This window comes from Hyla sarda, chromosome 1 (assembly GCF_029499605.1).
Source record: "Hyla sarda isolate aHylSar1 chromosome 1, aHylSar1.hap1, whole genome shotgun sequence".
Taxonomy (NCBI): Eukaryota; Metazoa; Chordata; class Amphibia; order Anura; family Hylidae; genus Hyla; species Hyla sarda.
The window spans coordinates 391,288,109-391,299,789 of NC_079189.1; positions in this window are offsets into that span (position 1 = coordinate 391,288,109).

Consider the following 11,681-nt stretch of genomic DNA (forward strand, 5'->3'; position numbering starts at 1 on the left):
TTAAGTGACAAGCCGGAATATAGCTGCCGATTATATAGGGATGTGACGTCACAGGGGTGACTGGCTGCTGATAGGTTGAATCCTGCATGTGAATCAGGGTCATCCCGCTTACCCTCGTTCCTGCCTTCCCAGAGTTCCTTGCCCCATGTCCTTACATATAGATCTGCCATTTTAGATGCCCTAGAGCCTGGACCACACTAAATAAAGTTTAACGAAGCAATTTGCGCGATAGAATCACGGCGATATTTGCATTTGTTGCAAACCAAATTTTTCATGAAATTCATAACGAATTCGGGTTCGTCAGATTTGATTCGCTCATCTCTAGTAGACAACATAAACATACCATGATAAAATCATGAGCCACAAGTGAAGCTACCAAGTCCAAACCAAATTCCTCCAGGCCTGAGTCTGTCCTTCCTCTAGGATACTTTTCCTTCCAGTGATCTGCCAGCGAGATCACACCCAGATCACTGCCAGAGATGCCTCTCCAGAAATGCCACAGCTGTCCACATAACCCAAGCCTAGATATTTTATCCTTATATTTTTTTGAATCCCTGCTGTGCACTTCTTATTCATGACGGAGATGCTGTTTCTCTGTGTTTAATCAAAGAAACTTTTCTGATCTGTTTGGGCTTTTTTCTCTCAATGTGCAAGAGAATCAAGACATTATGGGATGTACTTATCAAGAGTGATTTTTTTTTCTCTCCAGGCTACAAGTGGCAAAAAAAATCTATGTTTTGCCCAAGATCTAGCTGTACTCAAAGATTTAGCAATTTTTTACCATTTACACTAGCATGGTTGCGGGCATTAGCTATCAAAGCTGCTGACAAACCAACACAGAGGTTGGGGAGGAGAGTCCATGTATATACCTGATGTCACAGTCATGCAGCTTGCATGATGAGATAAACACTGCTGAAGATAGTGGGGACTGCTTCCACAGGTTGTCCAGGGGCGGGATCTTCTTCTTAGGTGTCCAATCAGGAGACTATATATGCTAATATTATAACCAAATGTGTTTTTTATTATCTAAGTAAAACACATGTAACACATTTGTATGCTTTAACATGTTAAAATGATTATAGTGCAAAAGATGAAAAGACAGGAAAATGTAATGTCTGCCTTAATACTTTATTTTAGATCAATGCCATATCCTGTTTGCTTTTCATATGAATTATACTTAAGGGTAGATGTTTTTTTCTATATTTTCAGCACAATGAGGTTGCATATAAAACAGCCTTCAAATAGCATGCATATATTAGTGGTGTATAAATTTAGACCCAAGAACAGTAAAGGATGGCTAGAACAGATGGATGTACTTTAACAGATTGGGCTCTCTAGCTAGATTGGATCTAAATGAAAGAGATGTCAGATTTTAGCAAAGACAAATGCAAAGCAGTAGCAGATAGAGATTCATCATTAAGTATTACTATTCTTCTGTACACTTGTGGCCTAGGACTAAAGGGGTTCTCTATTATTAGTATGGTCTCCATTAAAGGGGTAATCCAGGCAAAACCTTTTTTAATATATATCAACTGGCTCCAGAAAGTTAAACAGATTTCTAAATTACTTCTATTAAAAAATCTTAATCTTTCCAATAGTTATTAGCTTCTGAAGTTTTCTGTCTAACTGCTCAATGATGATGTCACGTCCCGGGAGCTGTGCATGATGGGAGAATATCCCCATAGGAACTGCACAGCTCCCGGCACGCGAGTCATCAGAGAGCAGTTAGACAGAAAACAACAACTCAACTTCAGAAGCTAATAACTATTGGAAGGATTAAGATTTTTTAATAGAAGTAATTTACAAATCTGTTTAACTTTCCGGAGCCAGTTGATATATAAAAAAAAGTTTTGGCCTGGAATACCCCTTTAAGAACCCTCAGCAGTTACCTGTATGTAAGTCTGACAGTGAGTGTTCAGTTTCCTGCAGCTCCACCAAAGGAGAAACTAAGCATTACACAGTATCCTGTCAAATGAATAGGCTGTCCATGTAATATGGAAAAAGAAAAGCACACACTACTTTCCATTGCATTATTTGATATTGACCCAGACCCAGATAAGGCCCAGACTAGTAAAGATGAAGATATATTCAGCAAACATCTTCTTGTCACTTTTAATAGATTGAAACAAATGTAATAAGTTTTCTATAAGAAGATGTATGTGGGACATATCTTCCCCTGAAGTGGTCTATGAAATGCAGAATAGGATGTGTCCTGGCTCTTTATAACTTATCTCCACTGTAGTAAAGAGATTAAGATCCAAAAGAAAGGAGGCCCTGTATTAAATTCCTTAAAAACATGTATGAAATTAGAATGTTGCACATAACTATCCTATTTTTATGTCATTGGGCAACCATACAGTTACCACATTTATGATCATATATATTTAGAAAGACAATGAATTATTAGGGAGACATGTGTTCAGCATTTTGTATTGGCCCTTACTTTGTAGCATGCAGAATGCATAATGCCTGATGTCAAAGGCCATTCCCCTGATTCTAATTATGGCAGGTAGGGATTTAAAATTCTTAAAGGGATACTCAACCCCAGGACATATTATCCCATGGATAGGGTTAACATGTCTGATCGCTGGGGCCACAGTCCCTGGGCCTGCGCTGTGGCTTTCATGAACACGGCTATGGTTGACCATTCATATCTATGGGAGGGCCATGCCGGCTAGTACACAGCTGCCACACCCCCTCCCGAAGACATGAATGGATGGTGCAGAGTGTGACATCATGAACGCCACAGCGCCATCACGGGGGGTCCCAGCGCATAGACCCCCCCGCGATCAGACATGTTATCCCCTATCCTATGTCTATGTAAAATACAATATATACATGTAATATATACAGAAGATTTCAGAGCGGCACCACAACTTGAGAACCACCCAATAGCATGTGCTTATGGATATTGGATACACACTGCAGGTACTTGGGCAATACACGTCTAATGGTGGTGCTAGGACATTGAACAAATAGTGCAATCAGATATCAATAGCAGCAGAACACAACAGCCGGCGCTGTTCTCTGTGAAATCCTCTCTGCGCGAAACCGCCGGCAGCTACCTCTGAGCGCCCCACGCTGATCCCGTCTGCCCGTCTGTTCGAGGTCCTGAGAGAGGAGCCATATGACCCGTACTACTGCGGTGAGTGCAGGATTGCTGTTGTGTTCTGCTGCTATTGGTAAAATATACTATCCAAAGCACTTCCTGACGTTAGTTGCCCATCCTCCAGCTCTGCATTGGAATGTTTATTCTGGTCCATATCCATTGAGTACAGCAGGAAAATGAAATGGATTGCAAGCCCTTTATTTAATCTGGCCTCTTATTGACATCTCTGTCATATGGGGCTTGGTTTTTGCGTGACCAATTGTACTTTGTAATGACATCACTCATTTTACGAACCCAATAATGTATTATTAATGTGAGGAAATTTAAATGAAAACCACAATTTTGCAGATTTTAGAATTTTTCGTTTTTACGCTTTACACTTTACAGTAAAAATGACTGTGGGCCAATACAATTAAAATGATACCCTTTTATTTTACTGCTTTAACCCCTTAAGGATGGCAGACGTATGCATACGCCCCCGTTTTAAAGTCCTTAAGGACTCAGGGCGTATGGATACGCCTGTGGGAATTCCGGTCCCAGCCGCTCGCCGGGCGGGGACCAGACCCATGCCACAAATCGTCGGTCAATTCAGCCCAACTATTTGCGGCTTTTCCGGGTCAATCGGGTCTCTGGTGACCCGGAAAAAAAGGGTGAATGGAGCTGTCCGAGACAGCCCCATTCACCCTTACCCAGCAGGAGGGAGGTGGCACAGGTGCCGCCTCACGATCACGTGATTGATCGGTCGGAACGACCGATCAATCACGACCCTGCTGGGTGGCAATCGGGACGGCGAAGATGGCAGCTGTTGCAAAACTTCAACTCCCAGCATGCAGAGACTACCAAAGGGCATGCTGGGAGTTGTAGCAGTGTGCTTCCAGCTGTTGCAAAACTACAACTCCCAGCATGCCCTTCAGCTGTCAATGCATGCTGATTGTTGCAGTTTTGCAACAGCTGGACACACATTGGTTGTGAAACTGAGTTTGTTAGCTAACTCAGTGTTTTGCAACCAGTGTGCCTCCAGCTGTTGCAAAAATACAACTCCAAGCATTCACTGAGAGACTGTACATGCTGGGAGTTCTAGTTTTGCAACAGCTGGAGGCACACTGGTTGCGAAACACTGAGTTAAGTAACAAACTCTGTGTTTTGCAACCAATGTGCTTCCATCTGTTGCATAACTACAACTCCCAGCATGTATGGTCTGTCAGTGCATGCTGGGAGTTGTAGTTTTGCAACAGCTGGAGGTTTGCCCCCCCCCCCCCCCCCATGTGAATGTACAGGGTACATTCACATGGGCGGGTTTACAGCGAGTTCTGCTGCAAGTTTGAGATGCACATATGGGGTATCTCCGTACTCGGGAGAAATTGTGTTCCAAATTTTGGGGGGCTTTTTCTCCTTTTACCCCTTATGAAAAGGAAAAGTTGGGGTCTACACCAGCATGTTAGTGTAAAAAACTAAATTTTTTTACGCTAACATGTTGGTGTTGCCCCATACTGTTAATTTTCACAAGCGGTAAAAGGAAAAAAAAAGACCCCCAAAATTTGTAACACAATTTCTCCTGAGTACAGAACTACCCCATATGTGGGCGTTAAGTGCTCTGCGAGCGCACAACATGGCTCAGAAGTGAAAGCGTGCCATGTACATTTGAGGTCTAAATTGGTGATTTGCACAGGGGTGGCTGATTTTACAGCGGTTCTGGCATAAACGCAAAACAATAAATACCCAGATGTGACCCCATTTTGGAAACAACACCCCTCTTGAAATGTAACAAGGGGTATAGTGAGCCCTAACACCCCACAGGTGTTTGACAAATTTCCGTTAAAGTTGGATGTGAAAATGAAAAAAAAAAAATGTCACTAAAATGCTGGTGTTACCCTACATTTTTCATTTTCACAAGGGATAATAAGAAAAAGCCCCCCAAAATGTGTAGCCCCATTTCTTCTGAGTAAGAACATACCCCATATGTGGATGTAAAGTGCTCTGCGGGCAAACTACAATGCTCAGAAGAGGAGCGCCATTGGGCTTCTGGAGAATGTGTACGAAATTGAAGGCCATGTGTGTTTACAAAGCCCCCATAGTGCCAGAACAGTGGACCTCCCCAACATGTGACCCCATTTTGGAAACTACACCCCTCACGTATTGTAATAAGGGGTGCAGTGAGCATTTACACCTCACAGGTGTCTGACAGATTTTTGGAACAGTAGTCCGTGAAAATGACAAATTAAATTTTTAATTTGCACAGCCCACTGTTCAAAAGATCTGTCAAACGCCAGTGGGGTGTAAATGTTCACTGCACCCCTTATTAAATTCTGTGAGGGGTTTAGTTTCCAAAATAGGGTCACATGTGGGGGGTCCACTGTTCTGACACCACGGGGGGCTTTGTAAAAGCACATGGCCCCTGACTTCCATTCCAAACAAATTCTCTCGCCATAAGCTCAATGGCGCTCCTTCTCTTCTGAGCATTGTAGTTCGCCCATAGAACACTTTTCATCCATATATGGGGTATTTCCATACTCCGAAGAAATGGGGTTACAAGTTTTTGGAGGCTTTTTTTTCCAATTACCCCTTGTGAAAATGAAAAATTTGGGGTAAAACCAGCATTTCAGTGAAAAAAATCTAATTTTTCATTTTCACGTCCACGTTCATTTTAGCGGAAATTTGTCAAGCACCTGTGGGGTGTTAAGGCTCACTGTACCCCTTGTTACATTCCCTGAGAGGTGTAGTTTCCAAAATAGTATGCCATGTGTGTTTTTTTTTTTTGCTGTTCTGGCACCATAGGGGCTTCCTAAATGCGACATGCCCCCCAAAAACTATTTCAGCAAAATTTGCTTTCCAAAAGCCAAATGTGACTTCTTCTCTTCTGAGCATTGTAGAGCGCCCGCAGTGCACTTGACGTCCACACATGGGGTATTTCCATACTCAGAAGAGATGGGGTTACAAATTTTGTTGGGCATTTTCTCCTATTGCCCCATGTAAAAGATGGGGGAAAACCAGCATTTTAGTGAACAAAAAAATTCATTTACATATCCAACTTTAACGAAAAGTCGTCAAACACCTGAAGGGTTTTAAGGCTCACTGGACCCCTTGTTACATGCCTTGAGGGGTGTAGTTTCCAAAATGGTATGCCATGTGGGGTTTTCTGCTGTTCTGGCACCATAGGGGCTTTCTAAATGTGACATGCCCCCTAAAAACCATTTCAGCAAAATTCACACTCCAAAATCCCATTGTTGCTCCTTACCTCCTGAGCCCTTTACTGCGCCCACGAACACTTGACATACACATATGAGGTATTTCCTTACTCGAGAAAATTTGTTTTTAAAATTTTTCTCCAGTTAAAATTTGAAAAACTGGGTCTACAAAAACATGCGAGCGTAAAAAATGAAGATTTTGAATTTCCTCCTTTACCTTGCTGCTATTCCTGTGAAACACCTAAAGGGTTAACACACTTTCTGAATGTCATTTTGAATACTTGGAGGGGTGCATTTTTCATAATGGGGTCATTTGTGGGGTATTTCTAATATGAAGACCCCTCAAAACCACTTCGAAACTGATCTGGTCCCTGAAAAATTCTGATTTTGAAAATTTTTCGAAAAATTGGAAAATTGTTGCTGAACTTTGAAGCTCTCTGATGTTTTCCAAAAGTAAAAACATGTCAACTTTATGATGCCAACACATTTTCATGAAATTTGTGGATTTGTCACTAAGAAAGGATGCAAGTAACAATGAAAATGTACCACTGTGTTGAAGTAGAATATGTCACAAAAAATAAATCTCGGAATCAAAACAATCGGTAAAAGCATCCCAGAGTTATTAATGCTTAAAGTGACAGTGGTCAGAATTGCAAAAAAGGGCTCAGTCCTTAAGGTAAAAAAGGGCTCAGTCCTTAAGGGGTTAAAAAAAATCACAAACTTTTATTTTATTTTTTTCATAATAAGTATGTTTAAAATTGTCGGATTTTGACCACCTAAAAAATTATGTATAGGCTTATTTTTGTGCCATGACCTGTAGTTTTTTTAGTACCTCTTTTGCATATTTATGACTTTTTAGTCACATTTTTATTAATTTATAATTTACTTTTTTGGGAATGAGATGGGACCAAAATACAGCAATTTTTTTTTTCAAGTTTACGCCATTAACCAAATGGATCATTAAAATAATTATTTGATAGTTGGGACAATGACAATACCAAATATGTTTATTAATTTTAATTTTTTTATGCTTTTTGGGGGTAAAATGGAAAAGGGGTTATTTAAAATGCGCTACAGTACACATAAAAAACATATTAGAGTAAAACACCAGCCGGTGATTACTTTTGGCTGTCCTTTCACAGTATGTAGGCGCTTGACAGATTAACATATACAAAATAGTACACCACTTAGATGTAGGTATGCACTTATGAGGGCAGAAAAATGCGCTACTGTATGCTTCAAAAATTATTTAAGTAAAACACCAGCCGGTGATTACTTTTGGCTGTCCTTTCACAGTATGTAGGCCCTTGACAGATTATTAGGTACAAAACAGTACACCCCTTAGATGTAGGTATGTGGTATCCACTTATGAAATGCAGAAAATGCACTACAGTACGCAAAAAATAATAATTTGCCCACAACTCCAGCAGTACACAACAGTGTTGCAGCACACAGTCACTGTGTACTATACTAAACCCAAAATTGCAAAAATACTCTCTCTCAAAGACTATTAGGAATGGACTGCTGGGTATGGATTATACCGTCTACACACTATTATAACCAGCAGACCAGTTGTTGGGGAACAAAGACACAGAGTTGCCCTAAAAAAATATTTCTCCCTCCTCTGAAAACATTACTGCAGCTGAGGCAACACACAGCTCTCTGCCCCTTTCTGTAATACAATGCTGTTCACAGTGACTGAGGGGTTAATTGCGGCAGTAAGAGTTCATTTCTGTGCAAAAACACTGTGCTTTGTGTCCAACAGAAGGCTGAGAGGACTAGGAGGTGAAACGCTGCTGAAAAAAGCTCTTTTCTGTGTAACACACACACACACAGCAATGTCCGTCCTATATCTCTGCAGTGTAATGAATGAAATGACGAGCCGGAAAATGGCTGCCGAATATATAGGACTGTGACATCAAAGGGGTGACTGGCTGCTGATAGGCTGCATCCTGCATGTGAGTCAGGGTCATAAAACCTTACCCGCCTTCCCGCCTTGCCTTCCCAGCATTCCTTGTCCCATGTCCTGACATGTGGATCCACCATTTTAGATGCCCTGGAGCCTGGAACGCACTAAATGGAGTTTAATGAAGTGATTTGCGCAATAAAATCGTGGCGATATTCGCATTCATTGCAAATTGAAATTTTCAGGAAATTTGTAACGAATTCGGCTTCGTCAGCTTCGATTTGCTCATCTCTAGCTGAAATATTGATGCATCCCTAGTTTTTGGTTAATTGTACTTATGTACATTTTTAGTTTATTACGCTTATTTACATTTTTATACTGCAACAATAAAAAAATTTTATAAAAAGTTATTATTAAAGGAATACATATCTCTGTCTGCTTTTTTTTTTACTTTATATTCAGCTAAATTATAGTGAAACTTTATTGGCAGAACGTCTTTACAAATCCCATTTACACTGAGTCAGTTGGCAATCCAATAGGAGTGGTTTAATGTATTCATGCTGGTATGTTTCCTTCTTGCTGGAACTTGCTTAACGTCTTGGGAGTGGAAAGAAAGAAAATGTAGTCAGACTGATGTAATGCTGGAAGCAGGATGTACTTGGCATATGAAGACTGGCATAAGTAAGGTATGATACATTTGCAAAAGGAAACTAAGTTACCATACAGTAGGTGAGACTCAAAAAAAACATTATTTGTGCGCTAAGCTTCTGGTTTCAATATAAGCCAGCTGTTTTTCTTACAATTTGTTTATTAGCCTAGTGCCGGTGAACCATGCCCTGACTACTCTCATAGCGACACACCTGTCTTTGAGGAGTTCTCACTTTATGTGAGAACAGTTTTCTTTCTCTGCTAGTACATACTTCTATTTAACTAAATTATATGTAGGTGACATTTTTCATATTATGTCCAATAATTACAAAGAGCTTTACCACGTATTACTACTTTATAAGGATTAACTAGGGTAAAATGTTATCGGTAAATAGGTGCTAAATGGTTAAAGTGTAGCTCCCACCATCCATTTTTTCTTTCTTTCTGTCCCTGCCTATTGCCCATCTCTCCCTAACCCCCTCCCTCCCTTTACATTTTTTTTTTACTATATTAAAATCCCTTTTTGTCTGCCTGGTAGTGTGCTCACTACCAGGCAGACTTCCCCAGCAGGCACCACGTCACTGATGCCTGCTGGAGCCGGCACTTCCGCCCTTAGCTCACTATACAGGGTGCCTCCAGCTGTTTCACCACTACAACTCCCAGCTTGCCCTAACATCTACTGGCTGTCAGGGCATTCTGGGAGTTGTAGTGGTGAAAAAGCTGGAGGCACCCTGTGGTGAAAACAATCACTTTATTAGCGCAGCAGTGCTACTTCGGGAGCAGCAGCAGCGGCGGCGGCGGCGCTCTCCCGAACCCCGCTCCCCACCCCCATACCTCTAGTGCTGAGCGGCGGCACTCCCCCGAACCCCGCTTCCCCCACCCCATTCCTCCAGTGAGGAAGACTTACCAGAGGATCAATGAGCTGCCTCCGGACACGGTAACGGCCTCCGGACAGGGTAAGGGGGGGGGGGGCGGGGCCGCGCGCGAGGCCAGTGGAGCTGGCCAATGCGCGCAGCCCCAGCTATCAGCGTGCTCGCTCTCGCCTGTCTGATTGACAGGCGCGAGCGAGCACCGCAGTGACTGGATTTCAACTCATTTGCCAGGCTGAAATGAGTCGAAATCCAGTAGTGACGTCACTGCAGAATGCATTCGGCCACTAGGAGGGCGACCCCTAGTGGCCGAATTTAAAAGTGATTTTAAACTTGTTTAAAATCACTTTTTTTAATTAAAGTATATTAGAGATATGTTGTAGTACTTAAGTACTACAACATATCAATTTTTAGATTTCATGACAGTGCCCATTTAAGTAAATAGAGAGTTAGATAAGAGATAGGTGGATAAATAGATAGATATAAGATAGATAATGGATATATATGAGATAGATAGATATGAGATAGATAGATAAATAGGTAGATAGCAACAGAAGAATACAGCAGCACACTGCTAGCACAAAGATATAGATAAAACATGAGTATATAGATAAAACATTAAAAGCTATACAGCTATAGTGCAATAAATGAAAATATGAAATTATGAAATAGTGAGGTACTTAGCTTGCAATTTGGCAGCCAAATAGCTTGGACCATCCCACCACGGTAAGGTGACCTAATTGGGACGGACCCTACACTATGAATATGCCTCTGTGTGAACAGTTCAGCAGGCACTGCAAGACCTGAAACATCCGAGACACCTTATATACACCTGATAGTGGTGGGTGGGGTGCAAGAGCCAACATGGAGGTAGCCACTCCCCTGTATATGTAATACTGACAAAGAATAAGTTAGCCAGCACTATTGATTCCAAACTATTATATGGACCTGGCCCAGCAGCGTGCACCTGTAAGCCAGGTCCATATAATAGTTTGGAATCAATAGTGCTGGCTAACTTATCCTTTGTCAATATTAGATAGGTATATAGATAGATAGATCGATGATAGATAGATAGATACATAGATACATACCCAAATAGGGAAGCAGCACGTCAAACAGAAGTCTCAATGATGCTGGTGCACGCTTAGTCAAGACCAGGGTCAAAGGTCCATATGCAATACAGAATAATCCAATATCAGCAGCACACAGATTCCAAACAAATTCAAAATATATTCCAAAAAGTGAGTGTCCATAGCAACGTTTCGGCTAGCTGAGAATGAGCTTGAGAATAGCTAGGTGAGCTAGCCGAAACGTTGCTATGGACACTCACTTTTTGGAATAAATATTGGATTTTTTTTGGAATCTGTGTGCTGCTGATATTGGATTATTCTAGATAGATACGTAGATAGATAGATAGATATTAGATAGATAGATAGATAGATAGATGAAAAGCAAGAAAAAGCAGCATCTCCACACATCAAGTAAAAGGAAGAACACTGTAGCACACCAGAGTGTAGTAAAAAATCTTGTGAAGATATTTATTCCATCATAGATGCAAAGGCAACATTTCAGCTGCTAACATGCAGCCTTTCTCAAGCCAAGAAAGGCTGAGAAAGGCTGCATGTTAGCAGCTGAAACGCTGCCTTTGCATCTATTTTGGAATAAATATCTTCACGAGATTTCTTACTACACTTTGGAGTGCTGTAGTGTTCTTCCTTTTACTAGATAAATACATAGATAGAAGCAGCACATCCAGAGTGTTCAATCAGTTGTGGGTGTATGTAGGCATAGGATTGTAGTAAATCAATCCAAAGCAATATTTCTTGGATAAATGCAGCACACAAACACACAAAAAAAAACATAGATAGATAGATATGGGATAGATATATCATTTTTATGACACTAATAAAGAAATCATGGTGTGCTCACCTATTACCATGGTCGATAGGCAGATAATATATATA